This window comes from Trachypithecus francoisi, unplaced genomic scaffold (genome assembly GCF_009764315.1).
Source record: "Trachypithecus francoisi isolate TF-2019V2 unplaced genomic scaffold, Tfra_2.0 Lachesis_group2, whole genome shotgun sequence".
NCBI classification, from domain to species: domain Eukaryota; kingdom Metazoa; phylum Chordata; class Mammalia; order Primates; family Cercopithecidae; genus Trachypithecus; species Trachypithecus francoisi.
Genome location: NW_022681465.1, coordinates 67,531,824 through 67,551,495, shown reverse-complemented (window position 1 = coordinate 67,551,495; position 19,672 = coordinate 67,531,824). Strand labels below are relative to the sequence as shown.

Genomic DNA, 19,672 nt, shown 5'->3' with positions numbered 1-19,672 from the left:
ACTGAGCTCTTACTACCTTACAGTCACCCTTAATATTTGACCACAACTGGTATCACTCAGCCTGTTTATTCACTTCACTTGCCATTCCTTATTCTGAGTGACTTAGGGTTATTTAAGAAAATTAGATTCATCTATATGTGCTACAACTGAGGCTACTCAAAATAATTTGAGCTGATGTCAATAATGAAATGGAGCTCTGAGAAATTTTAAGTAATGGCAACTTAATGAGAGTAAGTGAATAGATACCAAAGTGGAAGACCTTCAACAGGACAATGCACATTTGGATATGTAGATTTAGGTGTGAATGTGTTAAAGATAAAATAAATCACATGTCTTGTAGTTACTTTGCATACTGCAACCCAAAGTACAGAATCCTTTGTCCATTGTATCCCTTGCCTGTCTTCAGCCAAGAATAAATGCTTTTTGCATATTCATCATTTATTGAAGCTGGTATAGGGTATTAGGAACTAAATAGACACAGTCTCTGACTTCATGGGGACAGACAAATAAAAATATATAATATGTCATGGGTAATAAATGCTTCAGGGAAAAATTAAGGTAAGAGAGAAAGAGTGATGAGGTGGAGCTATTATTTGGATAAAGTGGTCAGGAAAGACCTATCTGATAAGATGACATTTCAGCAGAGATTTGAACAAGACAGCTAGATTTGTGGGTATTTTGGGGAGTGGCAGGAGCGGGGTGCTGAGGAGAGCATTTTCCAGGAGGAACAGCATTTGCAAAGAATTATGCTTGGTTAACATTGTAAACTATGAGAGCAAATATCATGTCTCAAAAGACCATTCAGGACAGTTTAAGAATGAAGTACAAATATACAGAGGAGGAAAAATCTGATTTGTACTGGGAAAAGATATCTCTCAATCAAAGCTCAGGATAAAAACTTCTGTCTTTGTGTCTTCTGCTTTTCATCCTACTCATGAGCATTTGAACTTGCTCTCCCTTTTAGTTTTCTGATCTCAAATTATTTGACTAGAATAAATGTAATCATGCTATTCTAGATACGTGTCCATGCACTTAGGATGAGTCATTCTGATTCAGTCATTGTGTTATTTAGCTTATATTAGTGCATTGGAGTTAAGACACATTGCTAAGGGAAAGGGAGGCTTAGGTGGAATGGGGAAAGATTTTTTGAGCAATACTTTTCATCTGGATATTTTTGCTGAATTATCTGTATATCTACCACAATCCTAATTTTTCACTCTTAGTTTCTAAAGATATGCTTTCTGTTAAGTCTGGAGAAAAACCATCTTTGGAGGATGATTTCTCAAATGTTCTTAAACAGCAAAATGAAGACTTCTGATGAGCCACAAGGATAAACTTTCTCAAGATGAGGATTTTATTTTATAACAGAGGAGTTGGGGCATAGTTGTAGAAATCAGTTTGAAGGAACTATATAGCTCCCTGTGAATTGTACTCCCTCAATTTACACTTGGTGGCATGAAAACCCTGTAAGTCTAGGGGGAATGGAAACTCATGTGTACTGAGTGCTTTCTGTGTGGCAGGCATTATACTGGACACCTTCATGTGTATCATCTTATTTTATCAGCTCCACAATTCCATGAAGCATTGCCAGGGATATGTATTAGCTCTTCTCTATTTGAGAAGTCTACTCTGCACACTCCTTCACTTTCTTTGCTCTGGGAGGCTAACCTTTCTGCATCTCATTAGCCAGATTCCTCTGCCAGAGAGAAGCATAAGCTGGAGATCAGAGGGTGGAAAATGACAGAGGGCATGGTCTTTATGCCCTAGCTCCTGTCTGGTCAGAGTTACAGTTTAATGGTGATGGGCAAAAATTGATTGACTTAGAGGGAAGAATCAGATAGGAAACTCAGATAATAAGCATAGATGGTTCTTTTAGGTACCTGGGGCGTTTTGTTCTCTCAGTTCTTCAAACATAATTACATAAGTTTAATTCTGTATCTGGATAGGATTGTATTTGTATCTGTCTGATAAGAGGAAAATCCTCTGCAGTTTCCCAGTGTATCTTGGCTTGGCTTTAGCTTTGGCTAAGCATAAGTCAATACTTACTTATTTGACATATGCAATCATGAAGACTTTTCTTTCTGTCTTAATAAACGTGATACACTGTGTTTTTTTGCCTCTGGGATCTCTTAAAATGTGTTTGGAATTAAAAATTATATATATATACACATACTCATACATACGCTATATTCATCTAGCATTTTAAAATCATGCCATAGTTTCTGAATGTGTAGAGCTAGAATTCTAAATGAAAGAATAAAGGAAACCATGGACTTTGATGGTTTTAAAATATGCTTCTTTGGAATTTTGAGAGGGAAGTCAGAAAAGAACTGCAAAAATGATGTATGAATGTAATCACTCTGTCTTTTGTAGCCTTTGTTTTCTGTTCTTTTTTTCTTGACCTCGAGCCAGTTTTCATTCTGTTGTATACAACTCTTTCCAGTAGAATGGATTTACGTTACTTGCAGCCTGGACTTGGTCCCTGAAGAGATATTACAGGAACAGTTTAATGGTTAGCGAGTTATGTTGGGAGCTAAGGTTGCTGAAGCAGAACAGGACGCAGTTGTCCAGACTAGTTGCTTGGGGAGCAAGGTTGTCTGGATGGTGTAAGTCTAACTTAATGGCTTTGGCAGTGGCTGAAGGCGGAGGTTAAAGCATGTCTTAGAGTGGGACAGAGTGAAGGGGCTGCTGCTCTGAAGTTCAGTTGTAGTTCAGTTGCTCAAAATTTCCATTTTATCTTCAACGAACTTAGGATCCTCTTGTAGTTTGGGAGCTTATAGAGCTCTGAAAAAGGTAAGATAAGAAGGGCATTAGCAAACTATTTGTAGGGACTTAGGCGTCTCTGAGCAGCAACACAATTTGGCTGTGAATAATACAGAGCTGGGCTGCTTAACCTTAAATATTTTAGTGATATACTTCATCCCCTTGCTTCCTTCTTCTCAATAAAGAGAACTTCCTTTGCAATAAATGAGCTTATAATGTGCAGGCAGGAGTTTTGGCTGTAAAATTGTATGACTTGACTTTGCTTTTATTCACCATAAATATTTATATTTCAAGATGCACTCCAAACCCCATAACAAGAGATTTTAAAACGGTCAGGCCCTAAAGGAAATACGTGTGAAGATAATGGAAACCATGGAAACCAGGCTGGTAAGCCTAAAAAGAATGCCATGTCCTCTATCTAGCTTTGGTTGTGATTGCAGAAAAAGGAGACTTAGTGCATGAAAAGGTAGCGTTCTGTCTAGTGATACGCTGCTACTACGGGGGTGGGGGTAGGGGGTGGCTTGGGTTTTGAGAATCTATTTGTTCATTTAATAAAAATATTAGACACCCTGTAAAGGTTAGTTATATTCGTTAGAGGAAAAGTACTTTTATCGCCATAGACTATGACCTGAATTTAAGGCCAGATAAATTTAAAGGGTTTGTAACTGAGCTTAGGAAGAGCCCAGGTGAAAGATTTGGAAGGATTAGGAAAACTCATCATCTCGACAAGGGAAAAATAATTTGACAAAACATGCATGCACAGGTTCACTAGCATGATCTCAAGTTAAAGGGAATTAGTTAGGATGCTGAGACAAGCATTTTTAACAAAATTCAGGAACAATTTTGAAGACAGTAGAATTTTTTATTTAGAAGACTTCTATTTTGAATTATATCAGAATATATATATATATATATATATATTTTTTTTTTTTTAGGTCCAGGCTGGAGTGCCGTGGGGCGATCTCGGGTCACTGCAACCTCCACCTCCCTGGTTCAAGTGATTCTCCCACCTCCCACCTCAGCCTCCTGAGGAGCTGGGATTACAGGTGTGTGCCACCATACCTGGCTAAATTTTGTGGGTTTTTTGGGTAGAAAGGAGGCTTTGCCATGTTGGCCAGGTTGGTCTCGAATTCCTGATCTCAAGTGATCCACCCTTGACCTCCCAAAGTGCTGGGATTATAGTCATCAGCCACCGTGCCTGGCCCAGAAAGTAACTTACAAAGATGTGCCAATGGAGATAATTCCAGGGTCTGTATCATAATTGTAGTGTGCTAAAGGACACTAATTTTAATTCAAAAATATTTGTATCTAAACAATTTTAAATTTGTGTAAGAAGAAAGGCCACTGGGATCTGGTGACATCCATTTACCTTAGATGAGTTGGTTCATTCATTCATTCTATAAACCTTACCTGAGAATAGATTATGGGATAGGTTTTGCAATAAGCACAGTTTGGTGAATTGTAAGAATGCGACACTTCTCAGAAGAAGGTGGGAGTTTTGACATTTAGGGAAGAAACTTTCCTGAAAGAGAGCTTCTGGGTCTTGGTAACAAGCCCATGTAAGTGAGGGCAAGATGAAGGTCTCACGTGGAGAGATACAGGCTCATCTGGAGGCCTCTGACAAATGTTCCATGGGCCTTTAGGGATGTTTCCACAGTTTTCTTATTTGAAATGTCCTTCTTTAATTTTAGCTCCTCCTTTGCTTTATTTGCCAGGAAAATTTTTCAAATTCTGTGTAAAATGCAGACATTTTAGCTTAGAAAGAGATGAACTGTGCAATTTTTTCTAGTAAAAATATTCTTTTTACCTCCCACTTTTAATTTCTCAGTGTCTGCCACTACATTTGCTAGGGGTCTCCATTTCCATGTATCTCTTATTTACTAATCTTGCATGTTGACTTATCTTTTTCCCCAGTATATCCAATGTTTGGGCAAATTTCATTATGGCTTGACACACAGATGGGAACTATTTGAGTTTTTAAATATCCAAGGCCTTTGCTGTGGTTTCTAATGTGTCTTTCCCAAGTTTCTAATAATAACTTCCTCTGATCTTTCTGGTGGCAGCCAGAAGCTACAAGGGTGATTGAGTTGCTTTTTCTAAACGTAATTTATTGAGTTTTCCTTCATTGGAAGAGATGGCTATTCTTGGACAGTAAAAGAGTTGTAATATAATTGATCTGATTTGCTATTTTCCTTCTCTTAGTCACTATCTATGCATGAGTTTTTAGGGCTTAGGGTAGGAGGTTGGTATAAATAGTAGTTATTTGTCTTCTCTGATCCACTTCCTCTAAGAATTTTACCTGATTAATGGAAATTTAGTGACAGCTTAAAATAGCAGTGTATATTTTTCTAAGTATGTTTATGCCCTTATTTTAATTCCAGATAGGTGATAAGGGTGCCTTTTTAAAAATAGCCAACTTCTTTGTGCTTTAGTCTTCATTCTTCTTGGACAATAGTTTCTCTAACTAAAACCAATGTTTTCTGAAAGTCAATTGATTTGTTTACTAAATGTTCATTTTAAAATGGAAGAATCTTAGAGTTGGAAGGAATTTTAGAAATTCTTTATCCATCCCTCTATTCCCCATTCAGTGAAGAAATGCATTCAGACTGCTTGAACAGTTCTTTTTTTTTTTTGAGACGGAGTCTTGCTCTGTCGCCCAGGCTGGAGTGCAGTGGCCAGATCTCAGCTCACTGCAAGCTCCGCCCCCCGGGGTTTACTCCATTCTCCTGCCTCAGCCTCCCGAGTAGCTGGGACTACAGACGCCTGCCACCTCGTCCGGCTAGTTTTTTGTATTTTTTAGTAGAGACGGGGTTTCACCGCATTAGCCAGGATGGTCTCGATCTCCTGACCTCGTGATCCGCCCGTCTCAGCCTCCCAAAGTGCTGGGATTACAGGCTTGAGCCACCGCGCCCGGCCTGAACAGTTCTATTGAATTCAGCATCCTACCTCATGGGAATCATCCCATAAAAGTTCTAATTATACAGTGAGCAAAAATATGTCACCTGTAGTTTCTACTCATTTTTTCTAGATGATTTTCTGTAATCAACTGAAATGTCTCTTTCTTTTACACGCCTAAAAATGGTAACATCCTTTTTTTCATAGAGCAGATGTCCATGGTGAGTTCATACAACCTGACTTTCAGGTCTATCATTTTTCATTTATTTTTTCCATCTACAAGAGTTTTTTTGAGAGTCATATTGTGCTGGGCATTGTGCTATCCACTGAGATTACAAAGACCAATAAGAATTAGACACTAAACGAGAAAGTTTAGAGTATAATGAGAAAGAAAAATGAAACATAAGAATTTGGTGATTGATGCTAATTAGAAGTATATACTAAATTCTATAGAACACATAGTAGAGGCATCAAAGACATTTTGTTTTCTTGAAGAGTTAACTAAATTGAGACTTGAAGGAAAAGAGATATATGGACTGAGTAATAGCAAAGGCACAGAAATATGAAATAGTGCAACATATTCATGTGAAGTATGGCAAGAGTGAAAGCAGTGTATGGTGCAGTGATAGAAGAGAGGGCTAGAGAAGGATTTATAGGTTATAGATAAGGCCCAGATCATAAAGAGTCTTGTACACTTCATGGAATTTGAGCTTTATGCTGAGTACTGTGGGTAACTATCGAAGTATTGTAAGTATGGGAGCGACTTGATAATATTTGCATATTAGTCTGATCACCTTGGCAGCAGGTAAAGGGAGAGTGGGTTAAAGTAAAGCAAATCTGGAATCTGGGAGCCTAAGTAGGCTACTGAGGTCATTCTGGAAAACCTTTGAGGGGTGCAAATTTGAGGGAATTTGAGGCAGTGGGGAAGAAGGAGAGACCAAGACAATGGCCAGAGGATATAGATAAAAGAGGTTTATGGCTGGGCGCGGTGGCTCATGCCTATAATCCCAAGCACTTTAGGTGGCTGAGGCGGGTGGATCACCTGGAGTCGGGAGTTCAAGACTAGCCTGATCAACATGGAGAAACCCAGTCTCTACTAAAAATATAAAATTAGCTAGGGATGGTGGCACATGCCTGTAATCCCAGCTACTCGGGAGGCTGAAGCAGGAAAATCGCTTGAAGCCAGGAGGTGGAGGTTTCGGTGAGCCGAGATCGTGCCACTGCATTCCAGCGTGGGCAACAAGAGTGAAACTCCGTCTCCAAAAAAAAAAAAAAAAAAAGAGGTTTATATCTAATGTCCTGATTTTCTAACTTTGCTGGAAGTTAAAAACAAACAAACAAAACTGTTGCCTGGGGCCTGCCCTGTGAGATTCTGATTAATTGGTATGGGGGAAGCCTTGGCATCAGGATTTTGAAAAGCTCCCCAAGAGGTTTTAATTGTACACCAAAGTTTGAAACCAACTGATCTGTGCATTTGAGGAACTGAATAGGTACTAGTTTTCAATATCCTATTTATATGGCACCAAGAAGTAGACAAAATGCTCCAGATGTGTTCTCATTAAGTAGGAAAATTACTTTCTTGGATCAAGACACTATTCTTTTTTTTTTTTTTTTGAGACGGAGTCTCGCTCTGTCGCCCAGGCTGGAGTGCAGTGGCCGGATCTCAGCTCACTGCAAGCTCCGCCTCCCGGGTTCCCGCCATTCTCCTGCCTCAGCCTCCCAAGTAGCTGGGACTATAGGCGCCCGCCACCTCGCCCGGCTAGTTTTTTGTATTTTTTAGTAGAGACGGGGTTTCACCGTGTTAGCCAGGATGGTCTCGATATCCTGACCTCGTGATTCGCCCATCTCGGCCTCCCACAGTGCTGGGATTACAGGCTTGAGCCACCGCGCCCGGCCAAGACACTATTCTTTACTAATGAAGCCTAACTTGGAATTTGTTTCCTATTTTGGCGGTCATATCACATTGTTTCACAGAGTAAGTTTATAATTAACTTGACTACATGCCTCTGTCTCAGGAATTATGTTAAACAAGGTCTCCTCTAGTCCCCACATTTGTAGTTGATATTTCAGAACTAATTACAGGCCTTTACATTCAACCATGTTTAATGTTACCGTATTAGGTTTAGCTCATGGTTCACTAAATCTTTTTTTTTTTTTTTTTTTGAGACGGAGTCTCACTCTGTCGCCGGGCTGGAGTGCAGTGGCCGGATCTCAGCTCACTGCAAGCTCCGCCTCCTGGGTTCACGCCATTCTCCTGCCTCAGCCTCCCGAGTAGCTGGAACTACAGGCGCCTGCCACCTCGCCCGGCTAGTTTTTTGTATTTTTTAGTAGAGACGGGGTTTCACCGTGTTAGCCAGGATGGTCTCGATCTCCTGACCTCGTGATCCGCCCGTCTCGGCCTCCCAAAGTGACTAAATCTTGATTCTTGATTTAAACTCTCTTTCCTTGTCATCCATAGATATAGGCATGCCTTCTAAGTCCTCAAACAGGTAATTAATAAAATATATTAAATTGAACAAGGACAATAATTTTTGAGTTTTAACACAGTACAGAATCCTCTGCTAGACATTTACGTGTGTGGGTATGTATGGGTGCTTGTGGGTATGGGTTCACACAAGCTTCAGGGTTGGGGGTTACAAAACCTACTTTCCCAGCTTTAAAGCTTATAGGCTCACATTTAGAGCTCAGATGAAATATTTCATTAAAAGATCCTAGGAGGTCTAGTTGGGTGAATTCTGCTTCTGTGAGCGTCCATAATATTCTCAGGAAGCATCCTTTACTCCAGAAAAATCTTATGTATTTCTCACCACCTTATCACCACTAGAAATAGTGTGAGAATTCTTAAGCTCCTGATTTACAAAAATTCTCAAAGAAGTCTCCTGATAAAGGCCTGATAGTCCATTGAAAGGTATTTGGTCAAAAGGTCTTCTACAAGCTATAGTTTATAATATGCGAAGGATAAAGGTTGGGAAATGACCACTAATATCCCTTTCTTTGGAGAAAAATGCTTTTTAAGCCCTGAATGACTTGAATAAATGCTGTTTTGTTTAAAGCATTTTGACTTTAACCTCAAGGGTCTGAAGATGTCAGAAGTCCAGCTATCACTAAACAATAAAGCACTTGTTCAACTGACTAAGGAATGTAAATGCCATTTTTCTGACAATTGATGGAAAGCCATATATAAACTGTGAAACTTGCTAATATGCTTTCACTGGATTTCATTTAGAATTCTACTAGACAGAGGCCTTTGACCCAAGGGCTTTTACTATAGACTTTCTTCCCAAAATGAATCTTTTCTGAGTTACAGACTTTAGCAAAAAAGGATTTGTTGTGAAAAACCCAAAGACATTTCTAATCATAGCAAGTTGAACAGGATTTTTACTATGAGTAAAGAAGGAATGTGGGAATTCTAAAGCCTTCCTTTGGAAAACAATTATAAAACTATTGCAGAATTAGAAAACTAATTAAAATAGTCATCTGTAATTTTGATAGTTGAAGTTTTTATTAGGCTGTCCCTAATAAAAAAAAGTGCTAAAGAAGATGAAGTTTCTTTTCTGGTCTGGCTGTCACTGTTCTGTTTTTTTGGTCCCTTCTACCTTCCGATATGCCTCACCCCAGGATGTCTCATGCCCCTACATACCGGGACCAGGGCTGTCCTCCCACCCTGTACAGCACTACAATTAACATGTCAAACCTAAGCCTTTGGGCAGCATCCTTCAGGCTCTCTTCTTTGCAGGCTGCATTGAATCTTCTTCTTTCAGCATCCTTGTACAAACCATTTCATTAGTTTCCAATAAAGGGTTCACCTTCAGGGTACATGTCTTATTATTTTATTTTATCCTGAGGTTAATTCACAGAAGAGAATATACAGATGTCCAGTAAATATATGCTTGTAGGATATATAACTAGTAGACAGGGTTATGGGAGGATGAATTACCCCAACACAATCTGGCCCACATGTTTTTACCTCTCAATCTTTCTCTCCCATGCTTACTCTCCTCCTGTCACCTGGCTTTCAACATCTCAAGCATGCACCCCTTCAGGACTTGCACTTACTTTTTTTTGTTATATTGAAAGTGAAACCTTCCCTATCTATGCGATTTAAAATTTCACCCTCTCCTCCCAGATACTCCCTCGTCCCCTCCCTGCTCTGTTTTTCTCATGGCATTTATTACCACCTGATATATGATTGATTGATTGTCCATCTACAACCTCTAAATATAACCTATATCAGAGCAAAAGTTTTATTTGTTTTGATCATTGCTCTATTCTATATCTGGAGCAGTGCCAAGCAATTAACATCCCTCAAATATTTGCTAAATGTATAAATTAACCCTTTTGGAAAAGGATCTGGCAATATTTAGTCATACTAAAAATGTGCAGAATAATTTTACTCAGCAATCTTACTTATAGATTAAAGTTGGCTGCATATGATTTTGCTACTCCTCCTATTTATAGGTTTATGTCTAATCCTCTTGAATCTAGGTGGGCTCTATGACTGACTGACCAATAAAATATGGTTGAAAGGACACTGCCAGTTTCCAGCAACAGGCCTTAGGAGATTAGCACTTTCCATTTTCTCTCTCTTGAACATTTGCTTCTAGAACCAGCTGCCATGCTGTCAGGAAGCCTAAGCAGTTCATGGAGAGGTCTAGGTGGAAAGGAATTGAAGTGCTTTGTTAACAGCTCCTGCCAATAGCCAGCAACAACTTGTGGTGTGAGTGAGCTCTCTTGGAAATGAATCCTCTATCTACATTTAGGCTACCCCAGCCGAAGCTGCATGAGTTGTTGTGCTAAGCATTGCCCCAATTTTAAATTCGTAAGTTTTTTTGGTGTGGTTTGTTATCTAACAATTAGTAACTGGAATTCCACTTTTTATGAATCTATCTTATTGAAATAAGAACCCCAGAAAACAAGAATGGATGTATTTGGGAATGTTTATAACAATGTTCTTCATTATTAAAAATAAGAAAGAAAAAATAAACTAGGAACAACTTGAATGTCCATTCTGTACATTATGGTTTAAAAGTATTGCATAGATCCATTGTGGACTATTTTTGGCTTTTTTTTGTTTGTTTGTTTGTTTTTGAGACAGGATCTCACTCTGTTGCCCAGACTGGAGTGCAGTGGCATGAACAAGGCTCACTGTAGCTTCAATCTCCTGGGCTCAAGCCCACCTCAACCTCCCCAGCAGCTGGGACCACAGGCACATGCCACTATGCCCAGCTAATTAAATTTTCTTTTGTTTTTTATAGAGACGGGTTCTCCCCATGTTGCCCAGGCTGGTTGCAAACTCCTAGGCTCAAAGCAATCTTCCTGCGTTGGCCTCCCAAAGTGTTGGGATTACAAGGGCAAGCCACTGTGCCTGGCCATATTTGGCTGTTAAAACATATGAGTTAAGGCTATATATATCAACATGGAAGGATATCCAGAATGTATTGATAAATGGAAAAAAAGCAAATTTCAGAGTAAAATGCTTAGTCTAATTTCACGCAAACAAAACAAAACAAAACAAACAAAAACCTCTATAGGCTGGGCACAGTGGCTCATGCCTGTAATCCCAGAACTTTGGGAGGCCAAGGTGGGTGGATCACTTGATATCAGGAGTTTGAGACCAGCCTGGCCAACATGGTGAAATCTCACCTCTACAAAAATATAAAAATTAGCTGGGGATGGTGGCGTGGACCTATATATACTTTCAGCTACTCTGGAGGCAGAGGCAGGAGAATGACTTGAACCCAGGAGGCAGAGGTTGCAGTGAGCCAAGACCATGCCACTGCACTCCAGTCTGGGCAACAGACCCAAGATTCCATCTCAAAAAAAAAAAAAAGAAAAGAAAAAAAACAGTATAAATATGTGTACTTTACATATATTTACATAAACATAAAGCATAACAAGTATGAAGAATCTACACACCAAATTATTAACGGTGATTTTGTCAAGGAAATGGGATTGAGTAGGGAAGCTAGAAACTGTTTTTTTCTTTTAACTCTTCTATATTGGTAAAATTGCTACAAAAAAGTTACAAAAAATACTCCTCTTGTAATTAAAAAAATATCCTGGGTTTCAAGCAAAGTGGTGGTGATATGTGTGCATGAATGCAGCTATGTATTTGTTGGGGAACTTTCTTAGAAGTGCTGCTCTGTTCAAGGAGAATGGTTTCTCTGTGGGTGCAAGGTTGGGGAGAGGGCCTCAGGGACTAATGACATTGAATCCGTTTTCTTCCATTTCTGACAATGGCTTTGTTGGGGGGCAGCAATACAAGTGTGACTAGAAGAAAAAGAGAAAGATATGTTTCTAGTTTATTGTAGTCAGTCCTCCGAAGTGTTAGCAGGTAGGAAATCTTCAATACTGGTATGACAGGGCCAAGCTTTGTGGTGGTTTTGGAACCTGGTTATAGGGATTTCCAAGTGGAAAACAAAATCTGTCTAGTTACTAATTTTGCAAGTTTTCAGACACCTTTGACTCCTTTTTAGGGGATCTTCATGGAAATAGATTCTCAGAGGGTGACCAGTAAATCATTTTCTCTCATGTGGAAGCAGGGGAGAACACTTTTGTAATGTAGTGATTTATTTGCTTTGTGGAGAGATGATGTGAAAGCAGAACTTGCTTTGAAGATTAGGGACCTGTCTTTCATTAGTGGTGAGGAAATGGAAAGAGGAATCAAAAGAACCAGGCTCTGATCCTGGTTCTACTACTGACTAGCTGACTGGCTGACTGACTTCTCTGTGCCTCTGTTTACTTTTCTACATGGAGATATGATACAGAAAGAAAGATTATGCCTTTCATTGCCTATAGAAAACGATCAGAATATTTACTTTCCTACAGGAGTTTATAAAAATAGGTTAAGTCTCACCATTGCAGCAGCTAGATGGCACCACCACCTCTAACATTTCTTTTTTAACGCTTCAACTGTAATTGCAGCTGGTATAGAATGTGCTGTTTCTTTCCTTCCATGATAGCATCTGTAAAATGGTATGACTTTTAGATGAAAAGGAATTTAGCTATGTTGCTTTGAGACATCATGGATCTCTCCAAAGGAGATTTAGCATAGATAAACCTGAAGTCTTTGAGAAAACTAAAAGCCGGTAATTATAGAGGATAATCACTGTATTGTAATTGTCCCTTGGGTTTTAGTTGCCCTAATTTCATCAGAGTTCTCTCTTTGTTCCCCAGAAGACATGCTGACAGACTTAGCCTGAGGGAGTGATATTTTGTCAGCCGGCAGTGTTCGGTTAGGGAGATTCTGTCCTTACCACATCTCTAGATACAAGGGAAGAGACCTCCTATGCTTTGTTGACTGTAGAATCATAGATTTTTAGCAATTCATGAGGAAGCCAACTTCTGCATTTTACAACTAGGTACATGAGACCCAGAGAATTTAAGTGATTTGCTCAAAAAGTAGTATGTAGTAGTCTCAATACTCTTATTCCTTGTTTTTTCACTTGACTGTTGCTGCCTGTTTTTTGTGTATGTGTGTTTTTTTAACTTAGATAGACTGCCTTGGGGGTTACAGCTAAATAGGAATTGGCAGGATTGCTTAATATTTTTTTTTTTTTTTTGCTTAATATTAAAAAAAAAAAATCCCATAAGCAGGGTGGAATTTTAAACTATTTTTATCTCCCTTACCACCAATGTGCTTCAAAGAAAGGATGATTTGGGCAACTGGAGAATCGTGATCAAACCCTCTGCGGTTAAAGTTTTCTATTTCTTATAAATACGTTTAAGTAATATTTTGCCTGTCTTACAATATTGTACTGAAAAATTATGTGAGAATTAAGGAGAGTAAAAATTAAGAGTAAAAATTTGGAGTTTAGGAACAGCTGAATGTTTAATTATTTCTCTGCCAAAGAAGTTAGTTTTCATTTTTCAAAATTTACTTATTTATAATTTTTTTTCAGTTTGCAAGATGCTGAAGAACATGCTTAATTGGCCCTTTCCCTCTTTAGTCTTACCTTTATCAATTTAAACATAAATGAGTTGTGCATTCAGCTTCATCCATGCTCTGGTGTGCGTGAGCAATAATTATGGAAGGAGTGATATGCTAGCTAGCATGTTGTTCATTTCCTTGTTTTTTCTTTCTTCAAATATTGGGTTACTGAATTGTGAATTCCAAGGAGTTGCTAGGATTTTAGAAAGCTGCTCGAAAGACTATTGGAGTTTTATTGGGTAACACTTCGTCTAGTAGTCATATTTTTTCCTTTACATTCATCAAGTCTATTCCTTTCACTAAAAATTAAATAATAATTAGTTTTTATTTTAACTTTTTAAGTCTCTATATACTGTGTTGCAACTAGAAATCACTTTTTCCAGAACTCTGAGACGAGCATAGTGAACAGGTTTATTAGGAAATTATGCTGATAGTAATTTGATATTTTGGGGGTAGTGTTTCCTAGTCTATTTGAAAATTATAAGATGTTGAAAATAAACTGAAGGAATGTTGCATGATAATAGTTATATTTATAGTATGTGTTGACAATGAAAATATATAGTGACAAAAAGCAATTATGAATTCAGTAACACTGTTTACCTGACTTTGTATTTTATTAGTCACAAAACACACATATATATTTTTTAAAATAGGAATACTTTGTGAGCAAACTATATTATTCATTTAGTTAACAGATAATACTAGATGCACCTGAGAATTTAGTTGCAGTTTCTCTGAAGCTTCTGGTATCAAACCTAATTGTGGTCTGTTCACCCAGCGCAGGAAGACCAGATATCCACACTGAGGTTTGCCGCAGGAGAAAGGCAAGTGTTTATTTGCAAAGTGCCAAGCAATGAGAATCAGGCAGTTCATGCTTAAGACTCAGACTTCCAGAGGGCTTACTGTAAGATTCTCCCAGGGCCTGAAAGCTTAAGATGAGTAACTCCTCCCTTCTCAGGCCCAGTCCCAAGGCGCAACTTGCGCCAGCAGCTGCGCCCGCAAGATAGCAGAAGCAGGAAGAGAGCAGGCGGAAGACACCTACCCTGGCCGGAAGACACGAAGATCGAGAAAAAGGCCATCCGGGTACAACGTAGCAGTTACCTTGAACTATGACACTTCCTGTTTACAGAAGACTATAAGACCTTTGCCCCGTCCTCACTTGGGGCCCACCAGCACCCAAGCCCTCATTAGAACAGCATGTTGCTCCACACCGCCTCGTGTTGTCTGTTGGCTGCTCTCAGGGTCGAAATGGTACAAGAACCTTACACTTACAGGTAAGGGTTTTTAAAGGCAGGAGGGTAGAGGTTACAGGTGAAGTCATAAATCAATATATAGAGACTATACATTGGTTTGACCTAAAATGGTGGGACATCTTGAAGTGGAGGGGCCCACAGGTCATAGGTAGATTCAAGTATTTTCTGATTTGCAATTGGTTAAGGAAGAGAAGCTTTGTTTAAAATCGTGAGGTTAGCAGTAAAGAATGTTAGCTCTGGCTTGTGGGTGTGACTTTCTCCAGGTCCCTCAGGAAGAAATTTAGAAGAAAGGTCAGAGTGCAGTCCTTAGCTCCCCCTTGTCTGAGGTCTCAGTGCCAGCAGATCCATTTGGTGGGGGTCCAGGTTGCTGAGAAACAACTCAGGTATACCTGTGAAGATGTTATCTTTAGTTTCTGCAGGGAACCAAACATTCTGGTGATTCTAACTCCTTGGCTATTGTTTTAAGCTACTATTACCTTCCCACTTACCAAGTTGTTTATTTACTTTTTAAGGATACCTAGGTGCCTGGAATTTCCCTTGAAGGAACTCAAGATTTTCCTTTATTTTCATGCTCGTTGTTGGGGTGGTACTCACAGGCCCCTGTGAGGGGTCCCTGCCCTGTTTCACTTCCCCCAAACTGTAAGTTGGAAACACTGTTCTAGAATGATAAGTATCTCCAAGTGAATCAAGTTTTAACAATTTGTATTCAGCAGCAGCTAAAATGTATTGGGAGCTTAATATGTTCAAGGAACTATGCAAAATTGCTTTGTATGTATTAACTAACTTAATCCTCATAACAGTCCTATGAAGTAGGTGCTACCATTGTCTCCTTCTTATAAATACAGAGAGGGAAGCTTAGATGGTTAAAATCACCTTTTCAGGGTCACATATTTTCAAAGATAGCCCCAGATAAGTTCAGTGCATATCCTTGGTTAAAAACCACTGGTCTAATTCATCTTCCTTATTTGTATTTGAGGAATTTGAGTTCCAGATGGAAGCAAGTTACTCCTATGCCATATCTAATATTAAAATCTTGGCCGTCAACATAAACTTTTTTTTTTTTTTTCTGTTTTCAGAGATTTACAGAGATAAAAGACTCTTTGGGTGGCTTGCAATCTGAATAGGGAGCTAGGACTTGAGCGGAAAAAACAGAAATAATAAAAATAACTAATGCTATGTGGAGAAATGAGGGATAGCAGAAAGAAAAAATATTTAATGGTGAGAGACATCTTTAAGGTAGGCTTCAGAATGGAGGCAAGTTTTAAAAGAAAAGCAGAACCTAGTGAAGCCAGAGAGGAGGAGTGGGAAGTTCTCTAGTCTGGAGTAGGAGTATGAGAAAAAGACAGGAAGGTGGGAAGATGAACAGAAGTTTGGGTTTGATGAACAGAAACATTCTAGTTCAGGTGAGTGGTCTTTTAGGGGACAAATAAAAGACCAGTTATGGAATTGGGTAGGGTTTAGATAGTAGCCTCTTGTGCTGGACTAAGAAGTTTGTGTATTTTCCTATAGGAAGTGGGAAGCTATTGAAAGTTTTAGAGGATGAGTAACTGGTTAAAATATTTCCATGCCCAGTGGCTGAGTTTGAGGGTGGGGAATTGGATTCACTTGATGCCTTTGGGATCCTCCTTCAATAGTAGTAGAACTGGCTTGGAATTAAGAGTTGGAATGGTGCGTATAACTTGCCTGAGATGAATTGTCAGACACAGACTCTGATAGCAAATAAGCAAGGCGAGTCTTGCTCACGACCAGCAAAGCAGTGCCCTGAACTACTTTCCATTTTGGAACTTCTAATATCTGTGTTTGAAAAGTTAGTATTCTTAAATTTCAAGGAGGGTTGAGGAGATGTTTAGAATTTATTTCAATGTTTTATGTTTGTTTGTTACTATCTGTTCTTGCTCTAGCTAAGTATGCTGATATGTCATTATATGGACCTCAGGACTTTTCATGTGGTGAAACTGATCTGGCTCAGAAAGAAAAGTAATAACTCTTCAGGTAGAATTTATTTATTTTTGTTTATTCACCCTTGTGCGTTTAAAAAATTAAATAAATGTAGATCCACATGTGGCTTTAGAGAATAATACAGAGAGATCTTGTGTACTCCTTACTCAGTTTTCTCCAATAGTAACATCTTGGAAAACTAGAGTTCAGTATCACAGCCAGGATACTGACATTTATTCAGTGAAGATATAGAACATTTCCATCATCATAAGAATCTCTCATGTTGTCCATTTATGATAGCTATATCCAGTTCCCGTCTGCCTCCAACACCACCTTAACTTCTGGTAACCACTAATCTGTTGACTATTTATATAATTTTGTTTTACGCACACACACACACACTCAAGTAAATTGAACAATGCACGATGTAACATTTAGGGACTGACTTTTTTCACTCAGCTGAATTCTTTGAAGTTTCATCCAGGGCATTGTATGTATCAATAGTTTGTTCTTTTTTATTATATTCTGTAGTGATTTTGATGTATCTTTTGAATAACTTGTTTAGTGATTGCTCCATATATCACATTATGTCTACATTACTCTTCACAGTCTACTGGTATTATCACATTATTACTTCAAGTGAAGTATAGAAACCTTACCTCCCTTTAAATCTTGCTATCCTCCCCTATTTGCAACACAATTGTCTTAGATACCTCTTCTGCATACATTTAGAACCACATCAAGTAGTCCTATATTTTTTTGCCTCAGCCATCAAACATGATTTAGAAAACTCCAGAAGAGTCTGTTGTATTTACCTATATTTTTACTTACCATGTTCTTTCTTTTTAGTAGAGTTATTGGTGACAAATTATCTTAGTTTTCCTTCATCTGAGAATATCTTGATACCCACTTTATTCTTGAAGGATATTTTCACCCAGTATAAGATTTTGGGTTGATAATTCTTTTCTTTCAGTTCTTGAAAAATGGCATGCTGTTTCCTTGTGGTCTCTGTACTTTAAAAGTAACAGTTATACTGTCATTTGAATTGCTTTTTCTTATAGGTAAGGTATATCTCTTTTGCTGCTTTCCAGACTTTTTCTTTAGTTTTTGAAATTTGACCATTATGTGTAATAGTACAGATTTCATTGAGTTTATTCTATTTGGAATATTCTCACCTTCCTAAATCTGTAGGTTTGTATTGTTTTGCAAAATTTAGGAAGTTTTTGGTCAACTCTTATTTCTTCAAGTATTTTTACAGCCCCATCCTCTTTTTTCACCCCTTCAAGAATAAAACATGAAAATTAGATGTTTTGTTATAGTTCCAAAGATCCCCTAAAATCTGTTAACTTATTTCAATCTATTTTCTCCCTATTGTTCAGACTGTTTAATTCTTATCATCCTGTCATCTAGTTCACTGATTTTTCTGTTTCCATTCTGCGGTTGAACCCATCACTTTTAAAAAAATTTCAGTTATTATATTTTTCAGTTCTAAAATTTCCATTTGGTCCTTAATTATATCTTTTACCTCTTTGCTGAAACTTTAAAAAATGTCTTTGCTGAGACATCCTATTTTGTTTCAAGTGTATTTGTAATTGCTCATTGAAATATTTTTATCATGGCTGCTTTAAAATTTTTGTCAGATAATTCTAAGATCTCTGTCATCTTACTGGCATCTGTTAACTATCTTTTTTCATTTAGTTTCAGATTTTCTTGGTGATTGATGTAATGAGCAAGTATCAATTGAAACCTAAACATTTAGGTACTATGTTATAAGACTCTAGATCTTACTTAAATCTCTGTTTGAGATGGCTTTCTCTGACACCAAGGGAAGGTTGAGTGCTGCTTTGTTACTGCCAGGTTTGTGTAGCAGTCCATTCAGGTTCCTCAGTTTGGATACATTGGTAACCAAAGCCATATACTTCTTGTTACTACTGGGCAGGAATGGGAGTTCTAGATCCCCTCTAGTCTACACTGATACCTTCCTAGTGGGGAAGGAGGGCATCCTTGCTGCTCCCTTCCTAGCTACTACTGACATGATGGGGAGAGGATGAATGGCCTCATTTTCTCCTGGAGAGTGATGAAAGTCCTAACTTTCCAGTAGGGCTCCTCTGACACCACTCCAGTGAGAAGGCAGAAGCATACCTCATTACTGCCGGGTGGGTAGAAGTATGTTCCCCATGCATCTCCATTGCTCCCCAGGTGGTCTCCATTGACACCATGGGTGTTTGAAGGGGGCTGGCTCATTAGTGCTCAGTGGGGAAATGAATGTCCCACTTCCTACTCTACTACTTATGATGAGGGATGTGGAGATGCCCTGTTACAGCCTGAAAAAAGTGGGTTTTTACTTGGCTTTTGCTGCTGATGGTGGTGGTGGAGGGGAGTGGCAATGGTGTTTGACGAGAGTAGAGCAACTATTTTCTAAACATTTTCTGCCTCTTTCCAGGACCTTTGACTAGAAAGAGCAGACTTTTGTTGTTGTTTTATTTTTGCATTCATTGGTGTTTTGGGGTTGCTGACTTCTTTAGCTGCAAATCCTGAATATATGAGGCATTGAGAAAATGCAGGGAACTCATCACTGTATTGTCACTCAGATCCTGAGGTCCTTAGCCTGTCTCCCTTTTCTTAACCTGTCAGTCTCTTTATATAAATTTTACATATGCAGAGGTTTTAGTTGTATTTACTTGGATGAATACAAAAAAGAACATCTACTCCATCTTCCTAAAAGGGGAAGCCCTGTGAAAAATTTATTTTTAAACATTAGTCTAGACCTTTAGGGTAACAGATGTTCTGAAATGCATAATTTATAACTTGTCCCCTTTCATACTGATTTATGCTTTTAAAAATTAATAAATTTTCTTTGTGTATATTTGAGTTACTACTTTTTTTTTTTTTT

The 19,672-nt window shown here is 38.5% G+C and overlaps 1 long non-coding RNA gene across 1 annotated transcript in view; it reads left to right on the top strand.

Moving 5' to 3' along the window:
- Positions 1-14,336: 14,336 nt before the first annotated feature.
- Positions 14,337-19,672, top strand: part of LOC117064994 — a 44,989-nt gene continuing 39,653 nt past the window's right edge. Inside the window, exon 1 of the long non-coding RNA XR_004429782.1 lies at positions 14,337-14,862. This is a non-coding gene — a long non-coding RNA (uncharacterized LOC117064994). The remainder of the gene's footprint in view (positions 14,863-19,672) is intronic.